Below are 14,791 nucleotides of genomic sequence, written 5' to 3' on the forward strand. Positions count from 1 at the left end.
GGACCTCAGAGGGAATGAGTCTGTGTAGGTGAGTCCATCTGTGGGTTATTTAAGAGGAACTGCTTAGGACTCCAGAAGTCTCTTCTACCAATTCTACCCAACTGGTTTTTGCAGCCAGAAGTTATGGGGACTTTTCTTCCTAGCAGTAGAACCCTGGGCTTGAGAGCCTGGTTGGGACTGGGACTCCTCGTTCCTGAGATAACCCTCCTGAATTTTTGTCCACTACACATGGATGTGAGACCAGCTCATCCCACATCTCTGTCCCTCCTACCAGTCTGGATATGGGGAGTTCTGGTCAAGGTGGCAGCATTGGTTAACACAACTTGTCTCCTCATACCATCTCATCAAAATTACAACTAAATTATACAACAACCATCACTCAGAACCATCAGAGTTGAATGGAAGTCTGACAACCATGGAATTAAAGAAACCACATCTTGGTTTTTTATGCTCTTCTGAGCATTTGGTCACCCTCTGTACAGACTCTTTCAGAAGATGTTTCTAGAAAGATGCAGAGAAAAAAAACAAAATTTAATGAACATTAGTATGTATGATAAGATGAAGTTTTATTAGTTCTGCTTAATTCCTAAATAGCAAAGTATCAAAGAGCAGTGCCTACACATCTGCTTGTCTGTGGGTACTCTCATCCCTAAGTAATATACATGGCTTTACTTTTAGAGTGTATTAAATTGTTTGTTTCCAAATTTGTGTTTGACTATTAAATTAAAAATTAGATAAATTTATGTATGAGGCTATATTTTTGATTGTCTTAAAATAGTCTTAGAATAAGTCAAGTATTAAACAGTGTCAGCTACTAAAAGAAGAAGAGGAAGAAGAAGAAGAAAGAGGAGGAGGAAAAGGAGAAAGATAAGGAAAGAAGGATTTTAGTCTGAGTTTTCTTACAACAAAAATGAAAAATGAGCATCAAGATGCTAAGAGCAACTGTGTAATAATCTTAACATTATAATGACTATTGAAATTCAGTTGGAAGACATTTTCATCTGTTACAACAGTTTTCAACAGTAGAAATTTAACTTTATAATGCTATAAATTAAAAAGTAAATTTAAAAATCTAAGAAATGTTCCTTCTTCTTTATCAAGTTGAATTCTAATTCTCAAATTGGAATTAAAAATGTGATGTTAGGTTTTGGTATTAACTTCTATATATTTTGAAATTCTTAACTTCTGCATGATCTTTTAAACAATAGTATAGGATGACCTGGTATTTTAATTATTCAAGGAAAATAATGATTTTGCATTTTATGGTTAAGATATATTTTATAAAACAGTTGTAGGAAAAGTTGTTAAATTAGTTCACAAAGAACTTTGCTTTGTTTTGTTCTGTTTTCTCTTAATAAAATCATGCTATCTACCCAAGAAATTTAGGAGGAAGACAATGCCAAAACTCATTTAAAAAGGGTCAAAAAAGTGATTAATGTACTTTCAGAGGTTGAATATTCTAAATGTTGACTATGTCTGTAATTGCATTTTTAAGTAAGAATTAAATTAGCTTATTTTCTTCCCTTAATCAAATTCTGTAGTTAAGTGAGGTTTCTCAATCCCTTCATTAAGAAATCTATATGCATATTTTATATACTACCTTGTTTTTGCTTATTTGTCTTTAGATTTTATTTAAGGATGATTTTTGTATTGATTTTTAAAAAGAATCTTCTGTCAGCTTCTTGTCTTGGCCCCTAAAATATCCAATTTGGAGCTTTTTTACCTTCCTTTTCTTTCATATTTTTTAACTGTCTCTCTCCCCTCTCTTTGTTTCCCTTCCCTTCCCCTTCCAACTTCTATCCCCTGCCCCATCTCCTGTCATGTATTTAATTGTGCAACATGCTTTCAAACTTAGTTATGATAATTTAACATGGATGTTGACACTTCAGTGTTATTGAATAAGTGTAAAAAAGGACAACTATTTTACACTGCTAGAAATTTAATTTATTTCTAATGTTCTCCCACTACTGCTTTACAAGGTGTATGCATTGTATTATCAGTTCTGTTAGAATTCTAAAATATGGTTTTATATGCCAAAATTAATGCACATGGAACATGTCAATTAATGTTGCCAGATAGTTTCACAAAAAAAGAGTTTGTCACAGTTTACACTTCCTTCATATATTACTGGATTGTTATCCGAGGTCATTGCTAGAAGTTATCAAGGTCTAGAAGTTATCATTTGTATGTGTGCACATGTGTTTGTGTGCAAGCTTTATGAGCAATCCTGATCTGCCTCTAAAGGTAGGGTACAAAGTCCATGCATGTGTGTATAAGAAAATTTAAATCAGAAAGGCTAGAAGGTTGGGCCTTAAAATTTGACACATCTCACTTGCCATAATTCTACACATTTCAGGATGCAGTTACTAAATTCAAAGGGCTGATCTTATTAGCTATATCTAATAGGAGGAAATAAATCTGACTAAGCCTTAATTACCCATATCATCTTAACAGAATAAAGTAGATCCAATTTAGTTTTTAAAAATAACTTGAATTTGTTTATTTATTTATCACCTTGGTCTACCCCTTATAACTAGTAAACTAATTAATTTTCCTAAGCCATGTGTTATCAAAATATTAAGCCAATTAGTTAAAATATTATTTTCAGATTTTTGACTTATAGAACCCTATTAAATCTGTAGAGAGTTAGTCTTTGTCATATTATACTGAAAACGTGTTATCAATCAGGTGACCACTTGGAGCCTGTTCCCACATGGGAAGTCCAGGAGACAGAATGAAACATATAACCTAGGAATAATCCTGATGAAAGGGCAAGAGAACTGGAGTATGCCTATTGTTTCTTCCTTCAGTCTTTGGTTGAAGTTTACTCCTGAGAAATGGATATCAATCCCATAGTATTTTTAGCCTGTTGAATGTTTAGCAAAATACACTTAAAGAAAACCTTCAGGCTAACCCTAGAAAATTGGATAGGTATGTAATAAAGATGTGGCAATGTTGATTGTACTGGTAACTGAGCATTAGTGAATACCTTGTAATTCATGTTCAGAAGCAAATGCAAACGCAAGTGAGAAGTATGACCCACTAAATCAGAAGTTTGTTAGCTCAGGAACTTTTCTATGCTTCCAGGGGACTGTAGTGAGTTGAGATATCCCCCACAATGTTAAGAATGTACTGCAACTGATATTTCCCAACAAGAAAGACTTATCATGCTTAAAAATGTCTTTGTATTTTGCATACATTTTATATTATTTGGACATATTATTGGGTCTTGATATTCAGTAATCCATAAGGTAGCTAGATTTTAATGAGGCCCAGAACAAAAGTTTATATAATAATTCCAAGCCTCACCAAGACATATCTGGTCCCTACTTAGTCCTAACCTTTTCATCATAAAGAGGACATTGGTTTGTTCTCACTAGACTAGATGCTATTCTTGGATATGAATTTGTCTTTCTAACTCCCAATACTTCTGTCAAAGCCACCATTGACATATCTATGCAATGTTTTGTTCATCATCATTTTATTCCTCTTTTGACCAAAGGACACATTTTAGAGCAAGTAAAGCAAAGCAGTGAGTTAAGCTCAGATAATTTACATGCATTGTACATACCCCTTGCCCTAAATCAGCTCACCTGAGATCTTCTCAGAGCTGTACCACATGCTGTGTCTCTTCCTAAGTAAGCATTCTTCCTTCTCACCTTTCAGAGGTATCAGATCAGCATCAGATACTCAAGGCTTTTGCCTTTAAACTTCCTCCTTCCACCTTATCTTGGCACAGCCTTAACCTGCAATAAATCCCTTGCACTTCTAACCTTGTGTTGGCCTGTGGTTCCTGGAAGAACCAAAATGACACAATAGTCTTGTCGGAAGTAATCTCAGGAAGGGTCAATGTGATGGGCCCCGGGAACTGGATCACACACTGTCATGAGCCCATGCCCCCTGAATAGTTACCGGAACAAGGCAGTAATCCAAAGTCTGAAAATTCTTCTATATGTGACTTGGGAAAAAGCCCCATTGAAAAAGAGTTCCTTATTTCCATGAAAAGTCAGGCATTTAAAAGGCATGAGGGAGAGGAGTATGCATAACAATATTGCAGCTGTCTGGTTATTACTAAGATGCGTTGACACTTTCCAGGATAGAAATCGAGGGTGCTTATCAAAGAGTAAAAATGATTTGGAGAAAACAGGAAAAAACTTTTCCACATCATCTCTTACCACAGGACCTTACTTCTTACACTAGAAGATCAGACGCTGCTGATGGCAGTCTCAGGATTTTGACAGTTAGAGTTTCAGACTTTAAAAGATTGAATTGTCAGCCAAGACAAACCTGCTATGCTAGGGTCTGGTGGAGAAAACCTGGGACTCTTAAATAAGAAGTAAAAACACCTGGATGGGTCCTGAGTGACAGCTAACGCTTCCCACACTTGAAAATACACTGCAGGTGGAGACCAGTCACACCAGGCAGGGGCTGCTCTCACCTTCCCTCCTGGCTTTCACACCATTAACTAATGTCAAATCATAGTATAGGCAACCTGGAGATATCCTGGGCCTAATAAGGGTAAAGAGGATTCTACGTCCACTTTTCTAGTGAGGACCAGCAGAGACCTTAGTAGTACCAATGGAATTGGATTTTGGCCGGTGGTTTAATACCAAAAAAATACACCAAATGAGTGTAAGAGTACATTGATTTGGGAACACTCTTTGGGGATAGATGATTTAACTCCCTAGCAAGAACCCCAGTAAATAAGGGAGACTCTTAACGATCTGAAGAAAGTAATGACCCATACTGAAAAAGTTGAAATTCTTTAGTTGTTATCTCAGAAAATGTGCAAGGGAGATAGGAGGAAGAAATGGATACATTATAAGATGTCAGAAGAAACACCAGAGGGTTTTGTTCCATGAGAAAGGCTCAGAGGATGTACCATTGACTAAGGCCATCAGGGTTAACCAGGTGGGAGGATGCCAGCTCCAGTGAGAAGCTTGACTTTGGATCTCTTCTGCTGGCCAGGGTCGAGGCTGGGAAATGCATCTCTGGGCTCATTAATAGTAATGGGAATTTTTGAACACTGAAGCAATTGAGGCCAAATATAGACTGCCAGAAGTCAGAGGGTTACGGTTACTATACCAGCCTTGCAGGGACAGCTATACCAAACCAAAATATAAACCCAAAGAGGTTTAAGGAGTCCAGCTCCAGATTGTAATTCTCTGTATATATCTTTAACCCACTAGCCAGGTGAGTATGGTACCAGATGAACCCTGGAGAACAACTGTAGACTAGAGTCAGCTAAACCAGTTAGTAGTTCTAATCACAGCTCCATGCTGGAGATGGTATCTTTAACAAAACAGATTAAAAGGACTTCATGTACATGGTCTATGGCTATTTATTGGACAAATATTTTTTTCTATCTCAACCAGTAAAATGAATAAAAATCAGTTTGCATTCACATGGAAAAGCTGACAAGACTATTTCACTGTTGTGTTCCATGAATATATAACTCTGTGGCTCTCAATCCAAAATAATCTGGAATGTCTGGGTATCTCAGAAAATATCATATTGCACAGTTACATCAATAATATTAGACTTATAATACAGGGTGAGCAAGAGCTGGCTAGCTTGCTAGAGGCATTGATGAAAAACATGTTCTTTAGAGGTAAGATAAATGTGACAGCACCTCACAAACCTACCACTTCTGTGAAGTTTTAGAGAACATGCTAAAACATTCCCTTCAAAATAAAAAAAAATTCCATCATGTATCTCCTAATACAAACAAGGAAGAACATTGGTTGGTGGGCTTCCCCTTGGTTTTTAAAGGTGATACAGTTCATACCTATTGATACTGCTCTAATCCACAAACCAGTTAGCACAAAAAGATAGATCTGAGTAAGATCAAGAGATAGTAGGTGCAGGAAAGTACTCCTCTTTTCTTTAACAGGTGTCACTCCCAGTAAACCTCTTGTAATTCCACTAAGACCCAAAATTACACGCATCCATGAACAGACCCACATACACGAACACTCAAAACCCATGAGAGACTATTGTTGTCTTTTATCAGATACAACCTAGGAAGTTTTCATTTAAATTAATTACAATTAATTTTTAAAAACTTTCCTCTGTTTCAACAATGAAATTTTGATAATCACAATTGGCTACGAGCTGCCATGTTAGAGCAGAAAGTTCTACTGCACTGTGATGATGTAGAAGTATAGATATGACCAAAATTGACGAATCAGCATAAATGGAACACTTTTAAGAAAATGCTCAAAATCATAAAGATCATGAAAATTCTTACATAATGAATAAAAATTATAGTAACTAAGTCAAAAAAACTCACAGTGCATTCAAACTGGCCATTTTTTAATTTATTTACTTTTCATTTTTAATGTTTTATTGTTTTTTCCATTACTGTTTAGTCCCTTACACCTGCTCTGACCCTGGCAATTACCACACTGGTGTATATGTCCATGAGCCCTTTGTCATTTTTGCTCAATCCCTCCACCCATAACCTCCCTACCCCCTTAGCTGTCATTCACTCTCCATCTATGAGTCTGTCTCTATTTCATTTTTAATTTTGTTTAAATAAGAATAAAATTGCCCCATATTCTTCACTATTCAATACTATTACTATTTAATAGCATCGATATCTGATAGTATTCCTTCACTTGCACGTGCAATACCTCAGTGTCTTTCCTTTCCTCTTCAACTGTGTACTCTGTCTCTCCCACTGATGCTCCTTCCTCCTTTCACTACCTAAGAATCTTTTTTTTTCTCTTTTCAGCCTCTTCTAGTTCCATCAGCAATGTGATTTTACGCAAGTTGGCAACATTCTCTAAACCTCAGTTCTTACATCAATAAAGTGTGGTTAATATTAACATCTATGATACTTTGAGGATTAAATAATTATAATTTTTCACTGGATACATTTTTTTGTGAAGAACTATGGTCTAAACCCACACAAAATATTTCAATGCAGATCATAAGAATGGTTACATTTTTAGGAATCTATAATTGTTTGGATTTGCTCTTAAGAAAAACTTAAGGCTACAAGCCTTATTTATGAGGAGATAAGAATGCCGAGAGAAAATGGAAAAATATGATGTCAACTTTTAAGCCACTCATTTTCAGAAAAGGATAACAGGCAAGTGGGAATTGTTCTATAAACTGCTTGGAAGCTATGAAACTACAAGTCATATGCAAGGTCAGGGCTGAAAAGCTGGACTAAATGTGTTACAGCAAGGAATATCGTGGAAGTCATAATTGTGGTTGTGCATCATGCGAAATGTGTTGTTAAAACAAAATATAAAGGAATTAGAATTTAAAGACTATGATACATTTTTGTGCACTTACTATTTAATATCTCTGGTCCTTATTCTTTAGTAATATAAAGTATTAATATAACCTTTATTTACCATGGATCTCAATATGCTACTACAGAAACACATTCAGAACATGTATTTGGCTGATATTAGACATGACAGTTAGTTTACTTACTTGAGGAATTTATGTGAAATAGTTAATCACTGTTGACATTATTTAAATCACTAATATATTTCCTTGGATATTCAATAGTTATTGCAAACAATTTGGCCTAAGAATTTCATCATTAATCATTTGTATTGCTTTCTCATGGTCAAAATTTACCAACAAATATGGTAATTTTATAACCCACAGAATAGATATTGTATTAATTTCCAGATAACTATTGGGGATTCTTCAAGATCCATGATAATACAATAGCATAATAATGAACAATTTTGCAGCATAAGTTTCAACCACAAATTGAAACTTTGTGTGACAAAAAAATCCAATTTCTAAAGAATAAACAATTTATTAAGATTATTATTTATTTTTTAAGACTTTATTTATTTTTAGAGAGGGAAGGGAGGGAGAAAGAGAGAGAGAGCGAAACATCAATGTGTGGTTGCTGGGGGCCGTGGCGGGCAACCCAGGATGTGCCCTGACTGGGAATCGAATCTGCAATGCTTTGGTTTGCAGCCTGAGCTCAATCCACTGAGCTACACCAGCCAGGGCTAAGATTATTTTTTTAAAAGGCTTTACATATGTTTCATATGGGCTGCTATTTTTCATACATATCCATTTTAGTAAATAAAATATTATTCCATAAGTGTAACTTTTTTTCTGAGCAAAAAAGAAAGTACCCTTTTAGATAATTTCTTATTTCTGATTATTTGTACCAGTATGTTTCTGGATCCCACAAGAAAAAAATCTTATTTCAGATAGTACTCTCAATGTGTTAAACAACATTTTTCCCTGTGTGATTTGTTAAGGGAATGTTAATAGTGAATAATAACAAAGTTTTTCATATTCTGATTAGAATAAGGAATATTAGCAGACTACCACGAAACCTGAATATTAACACTACAATTGACTACAAAAATAGGTTGTACTTTACAGAAATAATTGTCTTCCTAATTTATGCTGAAATGTTGACACAAATTAAAATATGAAACAAACTGAGTCTCGTTTCTAAAATAAAATTTACCGAAAATCATCAGCATCATATTTTGTATTGATATCTACATCGAGTCACAAAAAACTTACATATACAATATGTATTTTTAGCTAAATGTATTTTCCATTACAAATAGTTACATGAGTCATCAGTATTAAATATAGAAGTTAAGGTCACCTAATGGGAATTTTATGGAATTGTATAAACTATTATCAGTAGATGTGAATGACTGTATACATTATTCATAGAGTAATATGCAATAATACTCTTTTTACTGAAGGATATACATTAATTATTAGCTTCTTATAACTAGAATCCTTTTAATGGAGTTTAAGTTTGCTGAAAATAAGATACAGAATGCTGAATTATAAGTACTATATAATTGTCTTGAACTAAAATATTAATAGATGTTTCAAGGAAAAATAATACTTTATTTATCACTTTACTGTACACCTATTAAATCCATACTGTGTGACAAGAGCTTTGCTTGGTACCAGTCAAAATGCCATAAATAAAGCAAATGGTGTCCCTTTCCAGTAGGTGTTCCAACAGGAAGTCATAGTCTAAACTAGGGATTCAGCAAATGATGGCCCATGGGCCAAATCTGGCCAGCACCTGTTCCTGCAAGTCATTTAACAGTAACATGACCATTCCACCTTATTTACATTTTATCTAGGGTTGTTTCATTTGAAATAGCAGCATTGAGTAGTTAGGACAAGAGGCCATGTGGTTTGCAAGAATATAATATACACCATCTGACTCTTAAATGGAAAAGTTTGTCAATCCTTGCTGTAGCATGCAAAGTATACTTGAAGAAAAACAGTCAGCCCATATTTTCTTAAATTAAAAAAAATTCCCAACACAATATTAAAGGAAATAAACCAAGTCAGAGATCTGACAATACCCAACTTGAAGATTTAATATAAAGTTACAGTAATCAAGACTGTGTGGTCTTGGCAAAAGAATAGACAATTAAATCAATGGAACAGAATAGAGCGCCCAGAAATAAACCCACATAAATACAATTAACTTATTCTTTGACAAAGGGAAAAAAAGCAATGCAATGGAAAAAATATCTTTTCAATAAATGATGCTGGAACAACTGAATATCCCCATCCACAAAAATACATTTAGACACAAGCTTTATACCAATCATGAAATTTAACTCAAAGTGTCATTGACCTAAATGTGAAATAGGAAACTATAAAATCCTAGAAGCTAAGGACAGCACCTACAAAAGTCTAAGTGACCTTGTGTATGGCAGTGACTTATTAGATATGACACCAAAGGCATAATCCATGAAAAAAAATATTGATAGACTGGACTTCATTCAAATTCAAAACTTTTATTCTGTGTAAAGCATTGTTAAGGGAATGAGATGAGATGCCACAGACTAATAGAACATATTTGCAAAAAGAGATATCTGATAAAAGACTGTTAACCAAAATATACAAAGACCTTTCAGAACCCAACAATAAAAAAACAACCTGATTTAAAAAAAATGGGTAACATACTCTAACATATACCATACCTAAGAGATATATAGATGGCAAATAAACATATATAAATATAGCCAGCATCATATGCCATTAAGTAGTTATGTATTGCAATAGCAGTGAGAACCACCAACCCTATTAGGATGGCAAAAACCCAAAACACTGGCAATACCAAATGCTGGCGAGGATATGGGGCACCGCAAACTCTCAATCATTGTTGGAGGAAGTGCAAAATGGTGCAGCTACTATGGAAGGCAGTTTGGAAGTGTCTTATAGAACTAAACATACTATTACCATATGACCCAGTAATCGTACTTTTTTGATAGGTATCCATGGGAGTTGGAAAGTTATATGTGCACAAAAACCTCATTATGAATTTTGTAGCACTTTTATTCATAAAAGCCAGAAGTTGAAAGCAACTAAGATGTCATTTGGTATGTAAATGGCTAAATAAACTACAGTGCGCCTAGCCAATGGAATATTTAGTACTAAAAATAAATGTTATCAAGACATGGAAAGGCATGGAGGAATCTCACATGCATATGCTAAGTAGAACTAGTCAATCTAAAAAGACTACATACTGTATAATTTCAACTATAATACAGTCCAGAAAACCAAACCAAACCAAACAATGAAAAGACCAATGAGTGGTTGCCACAAGGCTGGGCAGAAGGAGGGTGAGTAAGTAAAGCACTGAGGATTGTGTGACACTGTAATGGCGAATACATACCATTACACATTTTTTTAAAACCTATGGAATGTACATCAGTAGTGAACCTTAGTGCCCTATGGGCTTTCAATATTAATATTTTAATTGATAAAGTGGAATTTGTAAGAAACCCCATATAACAATGATTATATAATAAGAAAGAAGATGCTCATTTAATTCTCACTGGAATATTAATAGTATACTGCCAACACCTTTGTAAAAAAAATAAAAATACGGGTTTTCCATGATTTCATTGCACAACTGGCAACAATCTTCTTAAGCAACATTCAGCTCCCTACTTCAGAGTATATCAGACTAGCAGAAAACACCAAGTATGGTCCCAAACACAAACAAAACAAGAACAGAAATAAAAAGCCATGGTGTCAAAGGGCACATTTGTGATAGAAACTATTAACATGTGCATTCCTATTTTGTATATGCGATGTATATTCTTTTCTATGTGTTTATCTCTTTGTTAGGCTGACATTTACTCGATGTGTAATAGTTGCTTACTGGCAGTTCTTCCCTGGCATCTATGTGGATTTAACTATGCCTACACCTCATGAGTCACAGAATTTTATACCACCCTCATTGCATGGTTATTATTAGTTATAATCATAAATATGTGCTCAATATTGGAAGTAAGAATACCTCTTACATTCCAGGAAATAAATACAAATGAGTGAAAATCAAATACATCTGTAATAAATCTTTGTGATTAGGAAGTAAAAAGTGATTCCTATGAACTAGTTAATTGTATCGCATTAAATCCAAATTATTATCCTAGGTAATCTTCATACCAGTTTTGTGATATGATTATCCTGATTTTAGTGGTCAAGAAAAAAAAAACAGAGGCTAAATTAGAAAAACCTGTTTGCTAATTGTTGACGAAACTAAAGACACTAGTCCAAATTTGCGTTGCTCAAAAATCTAGTTTCTCAACCACACCATTAATCTTCCTTTATATCAACTGAAAATTATTTTAACTACTCAATCTGTGAACAGTTTTTTTCCTCCTCTAAGATATTTTTTATAATTCATACAAAAAATTTTCACGATTATGCTATAATCTGGTCTTCATGTGATTATTTCCTAAGCATTATGATATCCACTAGAGATGTCAAAACAGTTGCATAGTTTTCATGGAGGCAATGATAAACTGTTGTGTGAATAGTATGAAATGCTAGAATTAGCTGTATGTTTTCTCAAATTGAATTTCTATTATGTCTTGCAATAAGAGGAATAAGAGGTACCTTTATAAAACTATATCTAGAAGGCTAGCAATTCAACAATAATATTTATATCAATTATGTATCTTTTTAAAAAAATCTTCTTAGTTTAAATATGACAGATTTCTATTCTTAGAGCCCTTTTAAGTGCCAAGTAAAGTCTCTCAATCTTGGTATCAACATTTGTCTATGAACAGCAGAATGAGAAAGTTGTCACCGTCTCCACATTCTACTGGTTACATTCCTCCTTGAACTGTTGATTAAATTCAATTTAACAACTTACAGAATAACCAGCTTAATTTTTTTAAAGATTATACAATGGAAGGCATTTTATTACTTTTCTAAAGGAACTCTTTAGAGACCCTTGAATAATATTTCTATGTGAAAATAACTACCAGTTCTATTTATATGTCGCCAATCTCAGCCTCACCTTCCTAATTCTAACGACTGTAACAGCTGCCTTTCACTTCAGCAGCTCGGGGATTGGGTTAACTATGTTCACTCAACAGAGAAAATTCTAAAACCAAAGTATGATTTTTCACAGAAAAGGTGAAGCCAAACAAATAAAATGAATCAAATTGACAAGCAGAAAGATTCCTACTCTGAAAAATTACTTCAGTACAAGCCAAAATAAAACCTATCCTCATAATGTCTAAAGAAAGTGGAGCTTAAAGATATCTTACTTTGTTAAAAGTAACTTCATATTTTCTGTGTACAGCACCAATGAAAAATATATCCTTGCCCTTCTATGGAAAAAAATCTTATAATTGATATTTCTTTTTATAATGAACATATAATTGATATCTATGTTTCTGAAACATTAAATTTTATCTATCTGTAGCTATACTTTTATTGCTGTTATTGTTCTAAAATATGATAACAAGTGATTCATTTGATTGATGCATGAAAGCTCTCAGGAAATCACTTCTAAAACAAAAACATAAGTGACAATTTTCAAAATGTTTTAGATATGTAAACCTTTAATGAGCTAGTTTTTAGTGCACATTAAGGGAGATAAATTGGTATTTAATTTAAAAAAACACTAACAATTTACATTCTATATATTTGAAGTCATCGCACAACAAGTGATACTAGAACACAGATAAACAGATACATGATTTAGCCACAAGTTTCATTACATGAGCTAAGCAGTGTCCCTTTAATTCTTGCTGTCATAGGCACTGATGTAAGCACACTGGGCTATCCCATCAGCCATGTTAAATATAAACTATTATTATCTCTCATATTTCTAGTTTGGAAATTATTGCATAGAGGTTAACATCTTGCCTGAGGCCATACAATTTATAAATGATAGAGCAGAGGTTTGATTCCAAGGAATCTAACTACATCATAAGCCTTTTTCACCAATATACAACTATTTCCTTACATAGCAACAACATAGAAAGAGGTGTATCATTTATTTCCCAAAAGCTTAAAATGCGCAATTCAGAGTCAGCAAGATTGTCTCATTTATTAAACATCCATTGAGCACTTACTCTGTGGTAGGAACTATAATAAGCACCAAGGCCATGGCCGTGAACCAGATAATACTTCAGGCCTCATGTTCCGGATGTGGAGAGAGAGACCAGAGTCAGGAGGCCCCCACCCCTGCTCCAGTTTTTATCTCACGTGCAAGAGAATAATTCAAGCAAAAGATAAACACTTTTAGTGGAAATGGGATAGCAAGTTTATATGTGAAACACATACAAGCACAGAGCTGAAAGCAGGCACCCAGCCAGTCTAAATGCCTTACATGTAGAATAAAGAAAGTTATTAGTAAGTTTGTTAGTAAATTAGTGAGTTTGTTCTATATGTTTGAGCCGAGGCTATAAGTGGGCACTTAGCTATTTAAGTACATTGACTACTGGGATTGAGGCATTAACATACCTTAGCTTTCAGGTACCCCTCCTCCTCCCCCTTCTAATTCTTGGGAATAATGCACAACTACCAAGGCTTTCCTTCTCAGTTAGTAAAGGCTCTTTGTCTTAGTGAAATTGTTGCAGAGGCGCTCTTTCCCAGCTCAGTCCCCCTTTTCTCTTGTGTAACTCCGATTTGTGGTGTTCAGAACACCTGGCCATCTTAGTGGCATTGTTACAGAAGGCCCCTTTCTCAGCACAGCCTCAGCACAGGCCCCCTCCTTTTCCAGTGCTATTTTGCTTGTAATGCTCGGGACACCTGACAATTTTATCAAACCAAGCTCAGGATGCTGAGTCAACTGGTGGGACATGTTTCCTTTTGCTTCCTGCCTCCTGTATAAAGTTCTTTGTTAGATTGTAATGCCGAGGGCCCTGCCGTTATTTCCCCTCTGGCCACTCAGGTCTAGCTGCTACCTAAAACTCATAGATCCTGGGTTTGTGAGATTATTCTCTAACTTTATGCTCATCAAAGCCACTGTCCTGCCTGCACTATTCCAACTTTAATTGTATCTGTTATCATGGAGGAACCTGAAAAAGTCAGACACAATGGTATTTTTAAAAATCATCATCTGTAAATACAGAGTAACAATCATTTCAAAATGTACAAACTAATCAATAGTTATGCCTTAAATTTAAAAAGGTAAGTGACAATTCAAAGTTACAGATATACAAATTCAAATATCCTTTGCCATCCTTTGCATAGAAGAACATCTCTCATTGTGCTCAGTCACATTGGACTCTATCCAAATCCTTTGCTACAGGAAAATATGTCAAAGATAAATTCAACATCAGGGGTTTTATAACTACTCTTCAACTGGAGGGACTTCACACCTCACTTCCAAGATTTTTGGAAGTTAAAAAAAAACCTGTTTTCTGTTATTCATGTTATTTTTGTTTAATTTTTAAGGTCTTAGGACCTGTTTCTTGCATTATATACACAAGTGATACAATGGGTATATTAGATTAAAAAACTGCATAGAATAAACATGGATGGAGAAAATCTCATTGAT

This window comes from Phyllostomus hastatus, unplaced genomic scaffold (genome assembly GCF_019186645.2).
Source record: "Phyllostomus hastatus isolate PE091 unplaced genomic scaffold, TTU_PhHast_1.1 phas_contig_58, whole genome shotgun sequence".
Classification (NCBI taxonomy): Eukaryota; Metazoa; Chordata; class Mammalia; order Chiroptera; family Phyllostomidae; genus Phyllostomus; species Phyllostomus hastatus.